The 21,909-nt window shown below is 36.8% G+C and overlaps 1 long non-coding RNA gene across 3 annotated transcripts in view; it reads right to left on the bottom strand.

The window, feature by feature from the left end:
• The window catches only part of LOC134470359 (uncharacterized), a 212,953-nt gene that overhangs the window by 43,550 nt on the left and 147,494 nt on the right, over positions 1-21,909 (bottom strand). Inside the window, exon 4 of one of the 3 annotated variants that reach the window (XR_010039208.1) lies at positions 18,682-20,689. The exons of the other annotated variants lie outside the window; for them this stretch is intronic. This is a non-coding gene — a long non-coding RNA (uncharacterized LOC134470359). Of the gene's footprint in view, positions 1-18,681; positions 20,690-21,909 lie in introns of those variants that run through there. 3 annotated transcript variants of the gene reach the window in all.

The following is a 21,909-nucleotide window of genomic DNA, read 5'->3' as shown; positions in this document are numbered from 1 at the left end:
TTCTCGTGTATGCTATTCTTGCCTATCCCCCTAATGACATTAAATTTATATCCTATATTCTATGATCTTCATTTCCTTTACTATATGTGTTGTCTCATCCTTTTCTTTAAAGCATACTTACTTGTTCTCCACCAAAGCTTCATTATCTTTTACCATACATGACTTTCCTTTTTACTCCTTTGTAATAAACAGGTACCCTGGCTAGTATAAAACGAACATCTATTTAAACAAAGCACCAGGAAAAATATCAGCTTTCTCCTGTCCCCCCCAAAATTTGATAGATGCCCATAGCATGTATGATGTTCAAGCTAGTAGGCTTTTCTCACAACCATGAATTCTATTCACACCAACTAAGGACAGCTAGCAAGCTTAGTTTGATTTGAGCTCAAACCTATTTATGCTTTATGGTATCATTACGAATATCAGCATAATCCTGTTAAATACAAGTACATGGATGAAGAAAATTGAAACACTTGTTCTTATGAAAGTAAGTTTTAGGAAAAAACAGAATTATGAATTTTTCAGGAACAATTCATCTAAAATAAGCATAGCCCATATGTCTATTTTTAGTAATGGGAAAAACAAAAATCTTGGAAAGCCTCTTTCAGATGGATCGTCAATTATTTTACAATTTTAATTCATTTTAAGAATTGAAAATGAAAATGATAGATGGGCAGAAAGGTGTGATGCATGCAAGAAAAATGACTGACCTTCAATTGAGGAGATCAGTACTCAAGGCATAGGGAGGTATGATTGAAACTTGCAGTGAATTTTAAATTTCAAAAACTCTTGGCATTAAAAGACATATTATCATTAATCCCTTCTCCAGATATTTACTTCCTGTCACTTCAGGTACACTTAGCCCATCCCTCTTGCCACTTGCTAAAGCAGTTCTGGAAGTCCTCTTTCGTGAGTGTCTTTAGTCATGCTTTTGGAGATATTTTGATGTGATAAATCAACTTACAGTGTGCATCTTCTATGGTTATTTTGACTTTGGGGAAGAGCCAGAAGTCCTTTGGTGTCAGGTCTCCTAAATAAGGTAGATGGAGACAAACCAAAACATTTGTAGGAGCCTGCCTTTCCATTGAAGGGCTGTTAGCAGTATTCACTGAATCTTGATCACATCTGAGAAAGTCAGTCACAAAAGAGGATTCCAGAACTGATTCAGAAAATAGAAAGAATATTTTGAAGCAATTGATGGTAAAATGTGTCTTTTACTGTAGTAAGTTGTTTTATTTTATTGGAAAAAAGTAAAACAGAATTGCATAATTAAATAAGAAAATAACAATAATTCATACATTGCATATTGTCATCTTCAAAATAGTTACTCAGAGTACAAGGTATGGGCATAAAATTTCTCCAATCAATGTCAGCATGAACCTTCCTTTTCAGTGAATTAAGAGGAAATGATAGCATCATTACTTTGCACTTTTCTCTCTTTTCCCTTCCTTCTTTTCCTCTTTTCTCCCTCTTAGTTCCTTTTCCCTGTTAAGCAATTACTTCCCACTTTACAATATCTACTGTACATTCAATCACTGTAGTAATTTTTTTAAACTTAAACATTGATCCTGTATTATGATTACACCTTTGTGCTAATATTTTGGCTTAAAATACACTTTATTTCATTAATTGTATGCTTTTGGTATATAAATTCTTTAATATAATTCTCTCCTTTCAATGCTTTTCAATAACGAGGACAGATGTTGTGGCCTTTCTGCATTTGTGGCACCCATGCAATGTACAGGCAGCCTGGCAAGTAGGAAAAGCTAATCAGGACCTTAGCTGCAGGGCACAGCAAGCGGGGTCCTGCCATGTCCATCATGCTGGTTTTTGCCTGGTAACATTGCAATGCTTCTGTCCCACACGGGAGGAAGGCAGATATGAGGCATGTCCCGATGCCACCTGAGAGGTCCCTCTCAGCTAAAAACATTGCGGCTCCTGACTGTCTAAGAGGCTCGCATTCACCTCCTCCACCCCAGATCACAGTCATCTTCCCCCACCCCCACAAGTTTCTGTATGGTTTTATTTCAGCGTTTGGGGAGACCTTTGAGATATTTAAATGTCCCCATATCTTGTCTGGCACTTACAGGTTCATCTGAGGGAAGGATCCAAGAGTTGGTGCTGGTTGTCTTGCTTTACTTATTTTTAAAAATCTAATTATATTTTGTAAGGAAAGAAAAACATTGGACTTTCTCCACTTACTAGTGTTTTGACATCTATACTGATTTTAGAAGTTATCTAAGGATTGGAAATATCCAGCACCTTTTGATTTAGCCCTTCTCCCACGTAAATCACAAGATTTTTTTTTGGCATTTTGATAAAATGTCTTTGAATTGTTAGTGACCACTCCCTTCTGACTACCTCCTCACCATGAGGGGTTGCTCACTTTACCCTGATTTGTTTTTTTCTGGAGCCAAAGTTTTGCAGCATGTAGAATAGGAAGCCTTTCAATGTGGCACCATCATCTCCACTACCAATGACAACAACAAAGTAACAACAACAATGTCAACAATAGCAAGGCTATCAATAAGAATCTCGAACTTGTAAAGTGCCTCCCACTACAAGGTCAAAGATATTAATCCAGAAAAATACATCAATGGATAATTTCAGTGTTGGGCAGGCTGTGTGTGTGTGCATGCATGTGTGTGTGTGCATGTGTGTGTATATATGTTTGCATGTTGCTTAAATAAAAAAGACAAATGGTACAAGATGAAGATATCATTAATTTCTCTTCCTTGCAGACAAAGCACTTGCACCTAATGAAGTGTTATTGAACTTGATACCTCTGTGCTTTGAAATCCTGCTACCTGTATCAGCACCTCTTTTCAGTGAGATCAGGTGTTCTAACAAATCAAAGTTCAAATGCTGAACTCACACACTGAACACTTATGAACACTGCCTTCTGCTTCATTTGTATCTAATATGAAATCCTTCCTGCACCAATACATACCAGACATAGAGTTTTTCCAAATAGATCAGTATGATCAGTCAACTGGGAAAGTCTGCTCAAGGGAGAGAAAGAGGAGTCAATGTGTTATTTTACACATAGTTTGCAAAGTTCTGAGGTGTCAAATGACTTGTCTCTTCAAGTACAGCTTGAGGTTAAAATTAAATTCAACAGAGATTGTAATTTGAGCTTTTTCATATAATTTTCGGGGTTTTCCATAGAGTCTAGCCAAATATTTCAAACAGCAGGTTATTAGCAAGTGTGTGTTTAGAAATACTAAATTTATTAGCCTAGTAGATGAATTACTAGACATTGGAGAGTGTGTGACCCCTAAAAATTGATCTTGTTTTTTATATGCTGTAATTTACATACACTAAAATATTAGCCTTAGGCTCTCAAAGAAGATTGTAGGTCACCGTGGAACAAAAATAATATAAGGAGTGGCACCCACAAACTCACTGTGAGGATGTAAGCATTGTAGTCTATGACTATTTCCACACTTAAGAGTAGAACATTTCATTGGCTCCCTTTGTCTCTGAATTAAATACAATTTCACGGCTCTTTTTCACTCATTTGGAGAACACTGAACTGTCCACCATGTGGTAGGCATTCTCTGATTTCCAAAGACATAAATATAACATGATCCTATGTGAATATTAAGGATTAGATAGGCAACTGACAATCCTAGGGCAGAGCCAAGGACAGGGAAACTCAAGTGTTAATACAGTTCTAGGGTCCTTGGGAGGTGTGAAAACAGCAATTGTGAGGCCATCCACGTTCACAGGGCCCATTTTGATATCTGAGTCTGCAATTATCAACTCAAAAGGAATAGAATTACAAAGATTCTTCTCTCTGTTTGCTTTCAAATTTGTCTACAACACACCAGTGTCTAAGTCATAATGATAAATGACTTCATTTCAAAAATTCAGCCCATATATTCCACCCAAAGGGGATTCTAACTATGTTTTTGGGCTCGTGCTTTTACCTGATAGTTGTCCTATAACCAAAAATAACTGAAATTCAGAACATCATGGCACTCTGAAGGCCTCTTGACAGCGGTTTCGTATTTTCAAACACTCTGAACAGAAACAGCAATCCAAACACCCTCATGCTTTTTGCTATTAGACAGACCCCCAAAGGTTCCTATTATCTGTCATTACTTCTAGCAAAGGTAATCTCGTCACCCTCCTGTTTCACCCTGCCTTCATTGCAGCAGGTTTAAACACACTTAGGTTAAGTGATGCTGTTGTAAGTGCTTCTTACTTCCACAGTTGTCCTCTAATTCATTCTCACTCTGCCCTACCCACTAAGGCAAAGATATCAAGGAAGGAAATTACCTAAGATCATTGGTCTACTTGCAAGTTTTGACCTTCCGCAAAGCAATTCAGAGTGAGAAGGGAATCATAGATCATACAATAGGGATTTGGTGAGAATTAGGTGACTGCTATGGTTTGAATGTTTTTCCCAAGTTCATCTTTGGACATGTGAATTCCCAAATTCAGATGTTAATGGAATTTGGAGATGGGACTTTCATGAGGTAATTGCATCATGAAAGTTCTGCCCTCATAAATAAATAATTAATTCTTTTATGGATAAAGGACATTTGCAGATTTTATTGCAAACATGACCTTGGGCCAGCTTGCTATGATGCAGGATTAAGGCTCCCAGCAGAAGATGATCCAGGGCTAACACCAAGCTCTTACATTTTCCAGCTTTTAAAACTGTGGATAAAATAAACTTCAGTTATTTATAAATGACCTGGTCTTGGATATTTTATTATAGCAACAGAAATTAGACTGGCATAGATAAATTTGACACTGAGCCATATACTTCACTCTGTTGATCTTAGTTTCCTCATCTGTAAAATTAGTTACAGTAAATGATCACTGAGTTTCCTTCCAACTTAAAAAAAAAAATCTATGATATTAACTAGGACAGTACTTCTCTTAAGCTATTTCCTGAACATTCACACACTCATTTACTAAACAACAGTTTAATTTAGGCCCCAAGTGTCAGACGTTTTTACACATTCAACAAATGGTACAATTCACAAGCTAAATGCTTTAGGCCTGATCATAAATTGCCAGAAGTTGGTTCTAGCCCCGAGCCTGTGATGAGAAGACTGGGGTTTATAATTGAAAGTGACAGCATGGCTTCTGGACCACAGCTGAGGGAAAGGAATCCATTCCAAAGAGAGACAGGCATTGCTGCTTCTCTAAGAAAAATATTCCAAGTCACATGGCCAGCCTATTAGGAACCCTACCTACTCTTGCCAATTTTTCTAGTGACTGCTTTGAGTTATCATGGCATAAAAAATAGGGTTTGTTTTCCTTTTTTTTTATTAGAAGGCACAGATGTATTTGATCATGAAAAGTAACCCTTCCAGAGATGGCATTTGGAGATGTGGAAAGTAAACGCGTGCCTGCGGAAGCTACAGTCACTCCCTCGTTTGGCATCCTCTGTGATTCCAAAACAACTGCTCTGAAGGGTGACTGAGGTCTTGTTTGGAGAATGTATTAGCCAACAGTGCTTGGGCCAGTACAGATTGGAATCCAAGTGTAGAAAGATTTGGGAAACACCTTTACTTTTGTGTTTTCTATAAGTAAACTTATGTGTGTTCTGCACAACTAACACAACATGTAACTTCACAAAGGAAGGACTCAGTCTAAAATGGATTTTATGTATTACTGCATTAACAAGGAAGATGCTGACCAAGTAAAAACCAGACTACTAGATATTTCATAAGTTTTGATGATAATATGAGCATTTTAAATCAGTTAAGTATCTTTTAAGCAATCAAACATTTTCTACACATATGATACATTCTTCAGAACACTTCCTTGGTGTGGTTACTCCACATGGAAAACATATTCGATGTAGGAAAAGAACAAGATTCCTGCCAATTGTGGGAGAGAGAGCAGTACTGGGATCCTGGGAAACCAGGTAGGTGCTGTGCCATTGAGCTCTGTCCCTGGTCCCTGTGCCAATTTTTAAATACTCAATTTTATACTGGTATCGTCATCAGTATCATTTTATTACTTTCATCCTCTATAGAAAATCACTGAAATATATTTAAATGGGTATAATACAATCACATAGGTAACTATATAATGAAAGTTTGGAGGTATTTATGAGTCAGCTTTCCTTTGCTGGGAAACAGTACCCGGCACCCAGCACCTATAGGAGAGATTTAGTTTCTCACAGTCTCAGGGGATTTAGGTCATGGTCTGCCAGCTCCCGGGCAGAAATGTCACAGTGAAGGAGTAAGACAAAGCAAAGTCACTGAGTTCACAGCAGCAGGGAAACATAGTTGGGAAACAGAGCCAGAGAGGAAGTAGCCAGAGACCCGATATAGAAGCCAAAGTCATGGCCTCCTGACCACCAAAACACACCCACAACTGTTCTTTACTAATCCCCTGGGCAGCTCCCAAGGCATTCAAACTGCTAATCTACTTTAACCAGCACAGGAGATATTCACATATAAATATAGATGACAACTGAGAAGCTGGTCTAACAATCCTCCCAAGCAATAATGAAAGGCTGAGTGAAGTTTTGGTAACGGGAATAAGTCACATACTGTAATTACTAGTCATTTAAAACAACACTTTATGTCTGTGTTGCCTAGCTCCTTTCCTCAATAGGAACAGATAGCTTTAAATTTATTTTATATTCTAAGAATTAAAGAAGTTTTGAAATATACTTTTCGTGGTAACTGAAATCACGCAACTAGGTAGATCATCAAAGGGTAGATTTAGAACAGAGTAGAAAAGCAGAGAAGGGAAGAAAATGGGGAAGAGAAGAGGAGAGGCATGGGGAGGAGAGAAGGGACATGATGATCAAACAAATAATTTGCATACATAAAGTTCTAGGTACTGGGAATTTATCAGAAAACTAATCAAAACAAAACAAAACATTCCTACTTTCTTAGAATTTTCGTTCTTTGTTTTAAATCAGCAAAATGAATAATATGTCAGATGTTTATAGATGTGTTCAAGAAAAACATATCAGGATATCAAAGCAGTAGCTGCAAAGGTGGTGGAAATTTCATGTACTATAGATATGAAAAGTCTTCTTAAAACTCAGAGTGGTATCTGGAAAACATTCTAAGTAGAGGTCACAGCACAGCAACGTGGCTACTCAGAAAATGAAGAACAGTAAAAACAAGGTTGCAAAATCACATTGGCTCTTGCGGGTCAATATAAGGAGTTTGGATTCTGCTCTGTGTTTGGGAAGCCAGTGCACGGTTTGTAGCAGGGAAGCATCTGCCTTGCTTTTTAACAGGATTCTGCCTGCTGCAGCATTAATGAAAAGCCTGTAAGAAGGCAATACTGAAGCAGGAAAGCTGTTTTTAGGAGACAATTGCAGTCACGGGAGTGAGAGATCACAGTGATGGTGGAACTGGAGAAACATGAGTAAGTCCAATATTTTTAAAGTGGTACCAGTGCAGTGTGAGACGTGTAAGATGGAACAATTAAAGGTAAGATTTTCTCTGGAGTCCCTGGAGAAACAAGAAATGACAGTGGTCAGGTCGAGCCCTTTTTTGTATGTGCCTATTAGATTTCCATTTCAAGATGTTGAGTAGGCACTTAAAACTTGGGGTCTAGGAAGAGATGACTCTGAAATGATCAGAGAGTTACCAACATAACTTGGCTGATGAGATGGAGAAGGCACAGAAGGCCAGTATAGATAGACAAGATGCCAAAGGCCACTTTGACAGTGAGCATGAGCACGGTGGCCAGGAAGAAGCAGAAATCCCCTGAGAAGGAGCAGCCAGAGGGGCAGGTGCTGAGGAGCAGGTCTAGAAACCAAGCCACAGACTTGAAGACTGAGAGGATTTGTTCTGGCGTGGGACAAATCAAAGCCTGGCTGTGTGACCACTGCAGTGGGTTCTGGTAGATACCGCAGTTTGGAGCTGGAATGTCCACCATTGGCCCATGTGGTAAAGGCCTGACTTACATGAGATAGAAACTATAAGATGTGGGATTGGGGGACACCTCTCAGTCACTGGAGGCAGCCCTGTAGGCAACAGAGCCACCCCACCCATTCCTCTTCTACTCTTTTGCACCCTGGCCATGAAGCAGGTGGTCACACACTGCATACACCTGCCTCGGTGTGATCCACTTCCCAACACAGAGTCCAAAGGCACCAAACCCGCCAAACTATGAGCCAGAATAAACCCTTCCTCTTTTTAAGTTGATTATCTCAAGGATTTGTTACAGTGACAGAAAGCTGACTAACACAGATCCAATTCTGTGCAGGTCAAAGGTAGATCAGGAAGGTTTAAAGAAAAAGAAAAAGAAATTAGATTCAAGATGATAAAGTTATAAATGTTTCTAAAAATTGGCTCCCATCCTGTGAGAACTCTTTCATGATCCTGATCTTTTCTAGAAGGGAAGCATTAAGTGTGTTTTATTATTTCTGTTAATTTTCTGTGTCTCAAGATGAAATAACCAGACTAACGTGCAGGAGCACCCTGCTTATTCTTCCTTTAAAAGGTTAGGCAATAGTCAAGAAATCCAAACATCTTTTGGAGAACAAAAAATGTTAATCCTCAAAAAGTGCATAATTTGCTCTAATTTTGATCAGTCACTACCAAAAGCAAATGATGATTTTTGCTTTCAATCTGTGCAATGGATCAGTGATGGAGTAACCTGCCCCAGATGCTATGGCTGCAACACCAAGTTGTATTTTTTCAGATACATCTCTCTTAAGAAAGCTACAGCTTATTAAAGATGAGGTGTGTATTCACATAACTAGGGTATAGATACACAAGCTGGAAGCCCTCCATGGCAAGGTTATTCTGATTTTGTTCTCTTTGCCAAATTGACTACTAGGATGGCCTGGGCATTTAACAAGGGCTCTACATTCTTTTAATCTCTTTCTTCTTTTTGTACATCATAAATCAAATCCCATAAAATTTTTATAAGCCAGGGGATTTGGGATGTGATATTCATTTAGATCTTAGCCATGCCCTCAGAGGGAAGAACAGGATGGAGCGTTCAGAGATGAGATGTTGTCACAGGTGTCTGAACGGTTCCTGGACAGAAGAGACAGTGCTTATAAGAATGTGAACTTTGGGGTCTTTTTCTGAATTTATTTCCTAAGGATCCATTTTTCCACAAACCTGTGTGGGTACAGGCATCCTATTTATTGCCACTGAATAGAATTTTGGTAATAGAATTTATGAAATGTTACTGTTTACACCAATAAAATCCTGACATTTATTTACTTACATAACGTATATCAAGCTGGAATTACAGGGAGTTAATTTGGCAGGACACCTTGTTTCATGCATGTCATAGAAAGTCTCTTTCCTGAAAAGAAACTATGTGCCACTTTAGGAAATCTCTAATATTTAGGAAGACCACTAGGTACCAAGCCTTGAAGTCTGAATGAAATATAGCTTCTATTCTATGCAATTAATTATTTTTAGAATCAATTATCAAACAGAGAAATCTGCCTACAAAATCATCCTCTCTATAAACTGAGTTTTCTTTCATTATGAATTGGAGTAGAATCCATAATATATGCTAAAGATGGCACCTAATGGCTAAGTCCTCAAAATAGTGAAAACAACCCATAGTTTGCTCTAAATTCTAGTGGGTACTAACAAATGGTAATATCCATTGAGTGATAAGATTTTCTCTTTATTTCAGAACCTTATCCAAGGTGTCAAAATGACACCTCTCCTTCAACCACATTTACAGTTAAAATCCTGTGCCAGATAGGAATCTGTGCTAGTAGTAGTCAGAACAGTGGCTCCTCTGGATGGCAAGGAGGTCATGTGGCAGGAAGGAGCACTAAGGCGCTGTGTGGTGCATAGATTATGTGGTTTTTCTTAACTTGGTTACACATGTTCAATTTGATATGTGTTACTCCTCTGCATGCATGGAATACTTCATTTTTAAAAGTTGAACACCAACAATCTATGATGCTTAAAATCTTCAGAAAGTAAGTTGTGTCACAGCATTTTAAGGAGTCTCAGCCCAGCAAACTTTGCATTTTGCATTTGACAGCATGAGTGGGATGATGGGTGTTCCCATCAGGATTCCACTATAGAAACAGGACCAGGGAGATACCGATCTTAGAAAATGAATTGAAAGAATGTATCAAGTGGCTGTGAGGTCTGGCTGGGCAAGTTCAGAATATGTAGGATGGGTTAGCAGGCTGCAGGCTGCTCAGCTGACACGTGTTCACAGGTGGAATTTCTTCTGCAGGAAGACATCAGCTTTGTTCTTAGAGATTTAAGAGATCAAATGAGGGCTGCATTATCAAGGACAGCCTACTTGAAGTCCATGCTAACCACATCTTCAAAACACTTTCACAGAAGCACTGAAGTTAGTGTTTGATTGGATAATGGAGTGCTACTGCCTTGCTACAACTGACATATAGAATTATCCATCATAGTGGGTTATGCGAGTTTATAGCTTCTACTTGAAACTCTCTTCATTTAGCAAGCCTGTGTTGTCTCATTGGGAGTTGTAAAAATAGGAGTACATAAAATAACAAATTAAGGATGAGAATAAACTCTTTTTGGTTGGATATGTGCACACATTCAGTACTTTCTAAGCTTCCCCCAGCATAACCTTTGAGAAATTCTTCATCCTTATTGTCTTCTCAGAAATGAATTACATTTAGAAAGCCTGAAAAAATCTGTTCAATCATTTGGAGTGATAATAACATTCCAACAAGTAAAAACTGTGTTTTTACCAGCATCAAAATTTGCCAGAATTTATGTGTATGCAAAAAATCAAAGGGGTTTGAATTTTAAAATTTCATACTTGGCACATGTATTTCTCCACTGAGGCATGTGGGTTTTGCAAGATTGCGGGGGCAGAAATGGGGGAGAAGGGATTTGCTTGAGAGCGAATGTTTCCAGTAAGAAAAGACTGAAGATTCTGTTTAGGTCACCAGGGATATAGTGATTCCCACCCTCACCTCCACCACTCAGTTTTCTGACTGATCCCACACAAAAAGAAAGGATGCATCATTCAGAGTAATTTGGTAAACTTCTATCAGTGGTGCCTTCTGCCCCCAGACTTTGTATTTTCTCATTGTTTCCCTTATATTATAACAACTCTGGAGTCAACAATAGTAGCAGTATCTTATAAATATTAACACCTAGTATATAGCAGGAACTGTTCTTAACATTTCATATTACTCACATAATCTCCTCAACAGCTATGAGGTAGGTACTATTATGTTCTTTCATGTTATAGATGAGAAACTTGCAGTACATAGAAAAATTATAACATGCTTTAGGTCATATAGTGACAAAATGCCCCAGCCAGGATTCAAACCCAAGAGTCTGACACTAGAAACTGTCTCTAAACCGCTAGATTAATTCCCTGGAAACCCCAGGACTGTACTTTATACTCAAGCAGAAGCTAGATGGTTATTATCCTCAAAAATCATTCAGCTGTTAAAATGTCTTCCATTGTTTTCACTAACACAGTTAGAGGTGAATCTCCATGAAACATTGGCACACCAAAAAATTTAAGTTTATTAATGAAATTCACCTAAACAGTGATTGTAAATGGATACTAGCTAGTAATACCTGCCGATTAGATGTGAGGCCAGCTTGCCTTCAGTTTTGAATGTCTGGAGTTTTCTATGGTAAACACAATTCATCATGTTGAGTTCTTTTATTTGGATTTCTGCTGGAGGGGACTTACCTGGGATTGCCACTGGGTAAATAATTATCAGTTTCTTTACTCTGAAATACTTTGAGGCAAACAGTTACAGCTCTTTTTTTTCTAATCCATTAATTTTTATTGGCTTATGAAAAGCTGTAGGATAAAACTCCGTGGAAGACAATTCATAACTTGCTCTTGGTAAAATTCCATTTTCTCCAGTATTTTGTCTCTAGACCAACAAAAAGAGCAGTGATAATATCTTTTCAGAAGCAAAATTGGTGTGGATTTTTTCCTTCTTAGCAGAACTTTAGACTCTAAGGAAGTATTTTGGTATGCTTATTTAAAGAACAGCTAGATTTACTGCCAAATAAGTCTTCATGAAAGACATATGTAAATACAGCAGAGTAAATGAGATAATTCTATTGCATTTGAAAAACACTTTCTTAATTATGTGAGCTTGTTTGAAAGAATATGAAAATGCACTGTATTTAGTTCTGTAAGAAGTTTGGTTGTGATATTTATGATGTAATCATAGCCAGAAGTTGAGATTATATTAATATTGAATGCAAACCTATTTTCTTGTTTCTTGTATTATTAATAAAGAAAAATGCTAATTAAAATTTGATTGCAAAAAATTCTATTTGGTAATAAGAATTGCCTTTAGCTTTATTCTATTTGTGTGTGTCAAAATTCATAATACTCTAAAAGCTAAACTATTATAGGTAAAAAATTAAATTAAATATATTCTGTCATCAGAATTGGCATTCAAATGTACAAAAATGTTAGTCTTATCTACATCATGCAGTAGCCCACTAAAATTTTTCCTATAATTTTGAAGTTTCTAACAAATATCTAATATTTTGTTTCTCATCACTCCAGATATTGAGCCAGCATATGGAAGTAATTTCATATCAACTATCTAGTTCAAGTCTAGAAATAATTGAAAGGTGATGTTATCTGTGAAATAATTGAAAGGTGATATTTTCTGTCTTTTACAAATAGGGAGCTGAGGAACCAAATGAAGTGCTTTGCCTTAAATCCTGTTGTTAATGAGTAAAGCACATTCAAGAATATTAATTTCCTGCCTTCCAAAGCTAAACCCTTCTCACTCCACCATCCAGCCACTGAACACTGATCTAAATACTGATATTTCTAGTTAATTTTTCCCCTTCATCTATGCCTTTGCAATAACATATTCACACTCAAACATTTCAAGGTGGCAGGACATGTTTACTATAAACTTACCTCATTTTATCATTGGAATACTTTTGTTGTTCTACCAAAGTTATCAGTGCCTCTGTAGAAAACTATCTGCATAAAATTACTAATAAAATTCCAAAAATGAACTCATCATAATCATTCCATAATCCACCCTCACTAAAGTAACTTATTTCATTATCACAGACACTGGGTCCGCAGTATTAACTAAGTAATAAGAACCATTCTAGATAATTCTTTGTGTGTGTTTGTGCAGGGATTGAACTCATGATCAGCGTTTGCCAAGCAGGCATTTATACTGCTGAGCTAAACGTGTGGTCCCAGATTATTCTTTTTCTTTTGCTTCTTCTTCCATTCATCTTCCCTCTTCAGGATTTCTGGAACCAATATAGCCCTCCATGTTACAGACCTGCCTTTAAATCAGACTGTTTTGTTTTTATCACCTAGACCACTGCAATGGTTTCCTATAGGGTTTCCTAAAAGAAATCTCTTGTTCCAATCAAATCACTGCCAGACATTTTCCTGTCCCACCATATCTCACACCTACTTTGAATATATGAATGGCTTAATGAGAATAAAGTAAATTCTATAGTTACACTCAGGTACATAAAATGTCCAGACCTCCTCAGCCTCTTTCTCTCATTCTTATGTACAGATCCTTCCCTACAGCAGTCCACTCGTGCAATCAACATGACTTACAGTGATCTTTTCCTACCTACTGATTTATACACATATTCTATCTCTGAGAACACTGCACCTACCCCCATGCTACAGAAAGAGATTCAGGGTTGCAACAGTAATAGCAAGATCACAGCGAGAGAACCATTTTCCATAATTCTGGTACTCATCAGTTCATTCACTTCCCTTTCACACTCATTCTGCTTTCTATTAGTGAACAACAGTTTCAATAATATATAACAATGGCTAGATTTAAAGCAGAGAGGTGATGTGCAGTGGAATATTAAGCCAGAAATTGGAGAGACAAAGACAATACAATCTCTAAGAGTAATTCAGAGGATTGAATTTTTAAGCATATCATTTCTAACAAAGAAATAAATGCATAATTCCTTGAGTTATTTATGAAAAATTACCTTTCTTAAACACGGTATAAATGGTAGGAGATTATGCTCAGCAAGAGGGGGCTGCTTTAATCTTTTGACCCACTCAAATCAGCTGGTTACTTTGGCACATCATCCAAATGTTAGCTTAAGATCCAACAAATGATGTCCAGTCACTACGAGCTAGGTGGGCTAGCTATACTGGGCTTGAATTAATTGTATTTTCATTTAAAGATGGCAAATATACACTTACGATGATTATAGGAAACTTGTAGGGATTCTACATAAAAAGAAGTAAAAGATACATATAAGGTACAGAAGACTAGGGGTATAAGAAAAAATCACTTTAAAGTATCAGAAATGTCCAGAAAGCATGCACTCTACTTAGAGTAACAAATGAAATAATATGGCATAGACTAAATAAAACTGAGCACAATCCAAATACAAAGGGAGGATCAAGGGATAAGCTTTGAGTTATGAAATAGTGAATGATGTGAGAAAATAGCATTTCAAGAAAAGAACTGAAATCTACATTGTAGTCAACATGATACAGAATATCATGAAAACTACAGAACAATCAAACCTATAATGAGATGCACAAGCCTGAAAAGTTAACGTAGAATCCAGTGAATTCAAATGAAAATTAATGGAGAAAAGCAAAACATTTAAACACACGAGAAAATCAAGGATGTAACTGTATAACCCCTCTTCATGTTGCAGGACAGTTTAGTGAATGGATGCCAATTAACTAAATTCTTGAAATGCATAAATTGCAAAGATCTAGAGCAGGTATACAGGCAGAAAATAGCATATTCAATAATTTGAAAACTCTTACATATATACTTAGAGACACAAAGTGGCAAAATAATGTAATAGTTAATAATTATGTATGTATCAAAATAACTATCTTAAATGAGTGCTACAATCAAAGATATTCCATAAGTTGCATAGCAAATCACACTCTCTCAGATAAAATGAATGGTACACAAGAGTAATGGAGTAATGAATCAAATTTCAGAGCCATACTAACAAGAGACACACACTTTTTAAGGGAAAAATTTTAAATACGTCAAAGACCAGTAATCACCTAAGATATGAGCTTGCATACTAGCAACACAACAGAATTATGAACATAAACTGTGTGTATGTTCATGGGTGTCTCTGTAAAAGTAAACAAAAGATATTTCTGTTTGACTCTTGGAGAATAAAACATATTTCCAAACATAATTTCAGCTCACTAACATAACAATCAAAATAGAGATTTCAAGAACACAAGCTACAGGGTTGGGGATTTAGCTCAGCGGCATAAGCACCTGCCTGCAAGCAGGCGGTCATGAGTTCGATCCCCGGTACCAATAAAAAAAGAAAAATGAATAAAAGAACACAAGCTACTGTACCTTTTGGGGCAACCCAGTGCCTTGAAACTAGTTAAACACAGTTAAAACTGTATTAGAATTTTTAATAAAGTTATGAGATGAATATAAATGCCATAAACCCTTATTTTACACAAGAATATAATGCTAATTCAAAGCAATGCAATAGTAATATTTTAGAAACAAGACACCAGATTCAATAATTTTGACAAATTCACTAAAATAAGAAAGTAACATTGTTCAAAAAACAGTGTTTTCTCTAATCAAATAAAATAAAATTAAGAATAGAGTGTAACATAGGAAACATTTTGAATATCTCCAAGAAACAAAACAGTGCAGAGGAACAGAATCAAAGCAAATGTAAAGTATGGTTATAAACAGGTCAAATACTACTATGCAGAAGAATTCTCTATAGCATAGGATGTCCTGCAAGTCAGTGGAGAAGGGATAACCTATTTAATAAATGGAGCCAGAAAAGTCCATTTTTTGATTGCTATTCTCAAGTAATTACTTAGGTTGGAAAAAATATTTACATTTTTAAAGTTTTATAAAAAATTATAAGGGAGTATTTACACAATTTTAACACAGTAAAAGCTTCCAAGGTATCCTATCAACCTGGGCAAAAACTATTAAAGAAAATTTTTTAATCTTTTTTTTTTTTTTTAACTTTTTAGTGGTACCAGGGATCAAACTCACAACCGCCTGCTTGCAAGGCAGGTGCTTATGCCGCTGAGCTAAATCCCCAGCCCATATTAAAGAAAATTTTAATACATTATTATAACTACATTTAAAATATTCTAATTATAGTCACATTAAAAACTAAAGGAAATGTTTTAAAAGTAAATTATAAGTAAATACTTAATATTAATATACAAAAAGTTTTTGGAAATCAAAAAGACATAAACCTCAATTTTAAAATGGCAAAACCAGTATAAGAAACATGTGACATGCAGTTTCACTACTAATGAATGAAATACGCATTTTAAAATAATGTCTCTTACCTTGACAAAGATTGTTGGTAGCATTTAATGTTAGGAAAGACATAAAGAAATTAGTTCTTTGTATACTTGAGTTATAAATTTAACTCAAGTGTTTCTTTGTTTACTCAAGCCTCTTGTAAATATTATAAGCAGTTTAGACCCAATAACTTTAACAAAAGAATTCATCCTGAAATGAGCACATACATGTACGTGTAAGTGTAGCACAAAATAACCTAGAACTCATCCATCAGAAAATAAAATATTGTACCTATGTCTTTTAGTATATATATATATATATATATATATATATATATATATTACTAATTAGTGGTAAGACTAAAAATTTGTATCTACCCCAAAATGCGTATGTTGAAACCTAACTTCCAGTATGATTGCATTTGGAGATGAGAATTTGGGCAATTAATTAGATCTGGAGAATAGAGCCCTTATCAAGAGATAGGATCACTCTCCCTCTCTCCTCTCCCCTCTCTGCTCCCCTCCGTCTCTATCTCTATCTCTATCTCTATCTCTATCTCTATCTCTATCTCTATCTCCATCTCTATCTCTATCTCTGTGTGAAATGAGGGAATAGAATGAGAAGATAGTTGTCTGAGAACCAGAGGAAATGAGAAGAATTCCTTACCAAATACTGGAGCTGCTGTCTCCTCTCTCTTAGACAACACCCCCACACACACCAGCCTCCAGAAGTCGAAAAAGTAAATATTTATAAAGTCACCAAATCTTTGATATCTCCTTGAGCTGCCCAAACTAAGACAACTGGAATTTAAAGTGTTTTAAATATGACATACCCCGAGTGTTATTTGTTAACCATTTGCAACTGGGCTTATGTAATTACCCTTGAAATGTCTTCAGCCTGGAAAATATAAATGAAGGGAGACAGTGAAACTCCTGTGACTGTGTTAGGCAAATAAGAAGATAAAGGATCTGCAGACAAAACAGGAGAATTGGAAGCAGAGTTCAGGATGAGGATAGACAACTGACAAATCTGTTGTCAGTTTCATCATATTTACAGGAACAAGAAACTGGGACTGCCCCCATGCCACACTCTAATCATCAATGAAGTGTCAAAGCAATATAGGTTTGGTTTCTAGAGTAGCTCTTACACCCTTCTCTAAATGCTTTGTCCAAAATTTCCTCAGACAAAAGCCCAGGGAATCTGAGTGTTGTTGAAGTTTGAGTCTATGAGAAACATTCACAGTCGTCCACACCAAAACAAACCCAACTGTATGCTTTGCAGCATGCCTAAGGTCAAGCTAGGATAAAAGTGCTAAGAAGTATGCTGGGTTTTGTGTTTGCATGATGCATTTAATTAAAAGTCTCTTTTTAAAGAGTCTGGGTATCATAATCCTGTACTGCTCAGCCTCATTCAAATCAGTAAGAGATTGAGTTCTCTCTGATTGTAAATTCAGACCTAAAAAGAATCACTCACTATCATAACAGACATGTGTCACTCTCTTGGGACTTTCTGTATTTGGGAAATTCCACGTCACGTCAGTCTTCATAGGTGATAAGCTGGGTTCCCTTTAGAGAAATGGATTATCTTACCATCCCACAGATGTTATTCTGGTTCATTCTATTAATACCTTAGAGGCTGTGAAGAATACAAAATGGAAAGACTGAGGTAAAATGCACCTGCGTAAAATTTACATGTGCCAAAAGATGGGAGATAAAATCACAAAAATAGAAATATCTAATACTAATTCCTCTGAAAGATGTTGCTAACCCCATACAAAGGAAATGATAGGGCTTCACTACAAAAGTGCATTAACACTTGGGCATTTCAACTTGGGAGTGAACGTATGACTGCTTTTGTCACTGTAGTCTAGGCATTTATGAGACCCTGTAAAGGGAACCAAGGATGAGGAAGGACTCTTCAGTCAACCATACTGTAGTGGAGGCAGCTCCACTACTTTACCCTGAAACCCATAAAATTCAACGTTATTCCAGTGGCTAAACCGACATCTAACTCCAGAAGGGTAATTGCAACAGAAACCTTTATAATTTGTGGACATGTCATTATGATTTTCTCAAGTGCCTAGGCTCATTTTGTATAACATTGTGACTTAAACCTGGTACCTATTTACAACTAAACACATGACCAGTGGAACTCCACATTATAAATCTAGGAAAGGATTTTGTTGTTGTTTTTGTTTGTTGATTCATCTTGTTGGTTTTTTGACACAGATTAGTTTTTACGTACTTCAGGCTGGTTCTAAACTCACAGTGATCCTCCTGCCTCAGCCTCCCAAACGCTGGGATTATGGGGGTATGTCACCATGTCTGGCTCACATTATAAATTCGATGGAGTGATGTACCTGTCTATGAAATCAGATGTGTCCCAAAATGCTCTATCATCAAATATAAATGGATGCATTAAATAAGACTGATGAGATTCTAAAATATCATGAATAATTTGTCTATGATCAACTCACTCAGGGAGTAGGACTGAAAAACTGGGACTTTAGAAGGTCCTATGCAGATACAGAAACTCATAAAATTTAGCTTTCTGTTAAAGAAACCCTGGGTGTTTTGTTTTGCCTGATTTAATAACCAAAGCAGGAATTCATGTATCAGACACTCAACAATGGTGCTATTAACTGGTAAGTTGATGGTGACACCTGGCCTACTCAGTCTCTTCATGCCAGTAAGCAAACAAGCTATACAGAGGATCATAGTGTTGATTTTTTTTATTGATTCCGACTGTCAAAAGGAATTATAATTACAGCTATGCAAATAAGAAAGTAAGAAACATAGATGGAGTTCAAAGAATGTCCTGGGGTGTTTCATGGTACAGACTTGTTCATTGATAAAATTAATTTGAAGAGTATGGCATCGATGTCAGAGAGACAGCCAAAGGCTTAATAGACTCTTAAGACTAAATGTCTGAGATAGGAGATTCAGGATAGCAATTTGACCCCTCGGAGTGTTGGCTAAATTTTAAAAGTTACAAGAAATGAACAGAGAGGAGGAAAGTGGTAGTGTCAACAGCAACAGCATGGCCACTTACAGAAAAGCAAGCAGAGATGACATCTTATATTTTCTTCCTTGCCAAATGGGATATTTTTTTTTAACTTCTCTCTTCTTCCTTATTCTTTTCTCCTACTTTGCATAGGGCATGTTGGGGCTGAATAGCTTTTTAATTTGGAACATCAGAAGGATTAAAATGATTGTGAAAGAGCTAGAAGAAAACTGGGTTATCACAGTAAGGTAATGAATGGGGCCTGCGTTGCTCCCTTAGAGGAAGCCAGTGCAGTTTGGATACATGCAGATTAGTTCTGTTAAATAGAGGGGGGATTTTTAATTACTGGAAGAAGGCTTTGCGTGCTGAAATGGATTTCAATGGACATGTCTTCAATCTGCTGTATCTAGACATCCATCTGAGTGAGAGACAGAAGTACTCTCCCAGTATAGAAATGCAAACTCTTAAGGATTCTCTTTTCTCTTCTTTTTTGCAAAGCATAGGATAGAGAACAGGGCTATTCCCATCACGTTCATCAACCCCACACTTGTGGCAGAAACCAAGAGAATCCTCTCTGGCAATCATGGTGCTGAAACATGGTGCCTGAGCTGCTGTGGCATCGATAATAGAGAGACCTCTGGATGGTGGTGGTGGTGTGACACCCACATTTAAGGTTTTCAGGTGGTTCATTCACTCATCAGACAGATTCTATGCCACTATTTTGATGTCTCCCATTGCTGTCTGGACTCCAGAGAAATATGCAGTGTGTCATTTTTTTCCATTTCATGTGATACTCTGTCTTATTTTTCATGGCTGATAACTTTTTATATTGATCTAATTTTTTATCAAATAGCTTTTTAATGAATCTTTTTTGTTTTATTTACTAAGAAAAAGTTTCTATTGTTTAAAATGAAGAATCCAAACTATATAACTTGATGTTGATCAAGGTTATTTATGAACAATAATTAGATCCTAAGTACTTAAAGTATAGTATTGGGATCCAGTGAAATTTGTTGTATTTATGCTACAGAATACTAATAATAACTTAAATTATGTTATAGGATACAATTATTAAATAAAGGAAAGACAAAGTTTGTTACAATATAAGTGGTGGGACACAGAGTTGAAAATTATTCTGTCTTTATAGCCTACATGTTTATTATCTATCCTGTAATGCTTACCCATTATCGTATAATAAACTCCTCCAAAACTGGACAGTTTAAAACAACAAACACTTTGTCCTCCTAGATTCTTTGAGTTAGGGATCTAGTTTGATAGTTTAGCTAGGTGTTTCTGGTTCACAACATCTCAAGAAGTCACAGACAAGTTCTGGGTTCAGGTTGCAATCTCTGGAGAAATTAAAGGATCCTCTTCGAAGATGTGGAAGATTTATTTCAAAAGGCTTCGTTTCTTCACCATGTGAACCTCTCCATGTCCTATTCACAGTATATTAATCAACCTTGCTGTTGTTGAGACACAATGTCTGACACTCACAACCTAAAAGAGAAGAGGTTTAGTTTCAGCATGACAGGGGATTCACCTCACCTATGCTGAAGTGACTGAAAGGCAGAGACATGGCAGGAGTCAGGGTGAAGCCAACTTCATGGTGGTCAACTTTCCTGACAATTTCTAGTGAATTGCAATAGCCCTGAGGTGTATTTCACTGTAAAGGGTATCCATTAATAATTAAGAGGGCAGAAACAGGAGAGTGACTTTTTCAGAACACTAGTATTCTATCACTAGTAAGACTTGGAAATACTGTTGTGACTTCACTTGTTTTTATTTATTTTAAAAAGTAGGTTTCACTGTGTTGTCAAGGCTGGCCTTAAGCCCCAGGGCTTAAGCAATCCTCCTACCTCAGCCTCCTCAGTACCTGGGACTAGAGGTGTCTGCCACTTCACCTAGTTCATTTCTGGCTGAAGACCACTTGGTAGGTTCAGATAAGATAGATATCAAGGAGTTGATCATTTTTGCTAACCTATTTTATACTAATGGAGATGGGTTTTTAAAATATTCTTTCAAATAGAGAGATAAGACAAATACAGTATATGACCATCTTGGTTACTTTTCTTGTTGCTGAGACAAAATACACAACACCCAAAATTAAAGGAGGAGAGGTCTATTTAGCTCACAGTTTGCATCGGTTTCAGTCTATAGTCAGAGCCAGCAAAAGACAGGGATGGGGGCTGGGGATTTAGCTCAGAGGCATAAGCGCCTGCCTTGCAAGCAGGCAGTCGTGAGTTCAATCCCTGGTACTGATAAAAAGGAAAAAGACAAAAAACAAGACAGGGATGCAGCAAGCAGCAATGGAAGCAGCAGGCACCTTCCTCTCCCTTTTAATCCTTCCAGGCTACCCACCTTTTGGATGCTGCCACTCACATCCAGGATGCGCTTTCTAATTATCTTTACCTAGAACTATGCTTACCAATTCAGTGGACTAAGTTAGGAATCATGCACTCTTAATCCTCTCACTGCACAATTAATTCCAGTATTACACACCATAGATCCGGTCACCTCTTAAAAACCTCACATCTCAGTGTATGAAACTTTGGGCAGAAATCTAGATACAAGCCATGACAATGATGATATCAAACATCAGCAGGATTAGAAGTGGTTTTACATAAATATATATATCATATATACATCATATCATTTTATATGTATATATATATATATATACATATGACAATACTTAAATGAATCATCCTCCTTTAAAG

Source organism: Cavia porcellus, unplaced genomic scaffold (genome assembly GCF_034190915.1).
Source record: "Cavia porcellus strain 051 isolate PalLab524CR breed Dunkin Hartley unplaced genomic scaffold, mCavPor4.1 scaffold_14, whole genome shotgun sequence".
Taxonomy (NCBI): domain Eukaryota; kingdom Metazoa; phylum Chordata; class Mammalia; order Rodentia; family Caviidae; genus Cavia; species Cavia porcellus.
The sequence above is the reverse complement of the archived record's forward strand: the minus strand, read 5'-3'. Positions and strand labels throughout refer to the sequence as shown.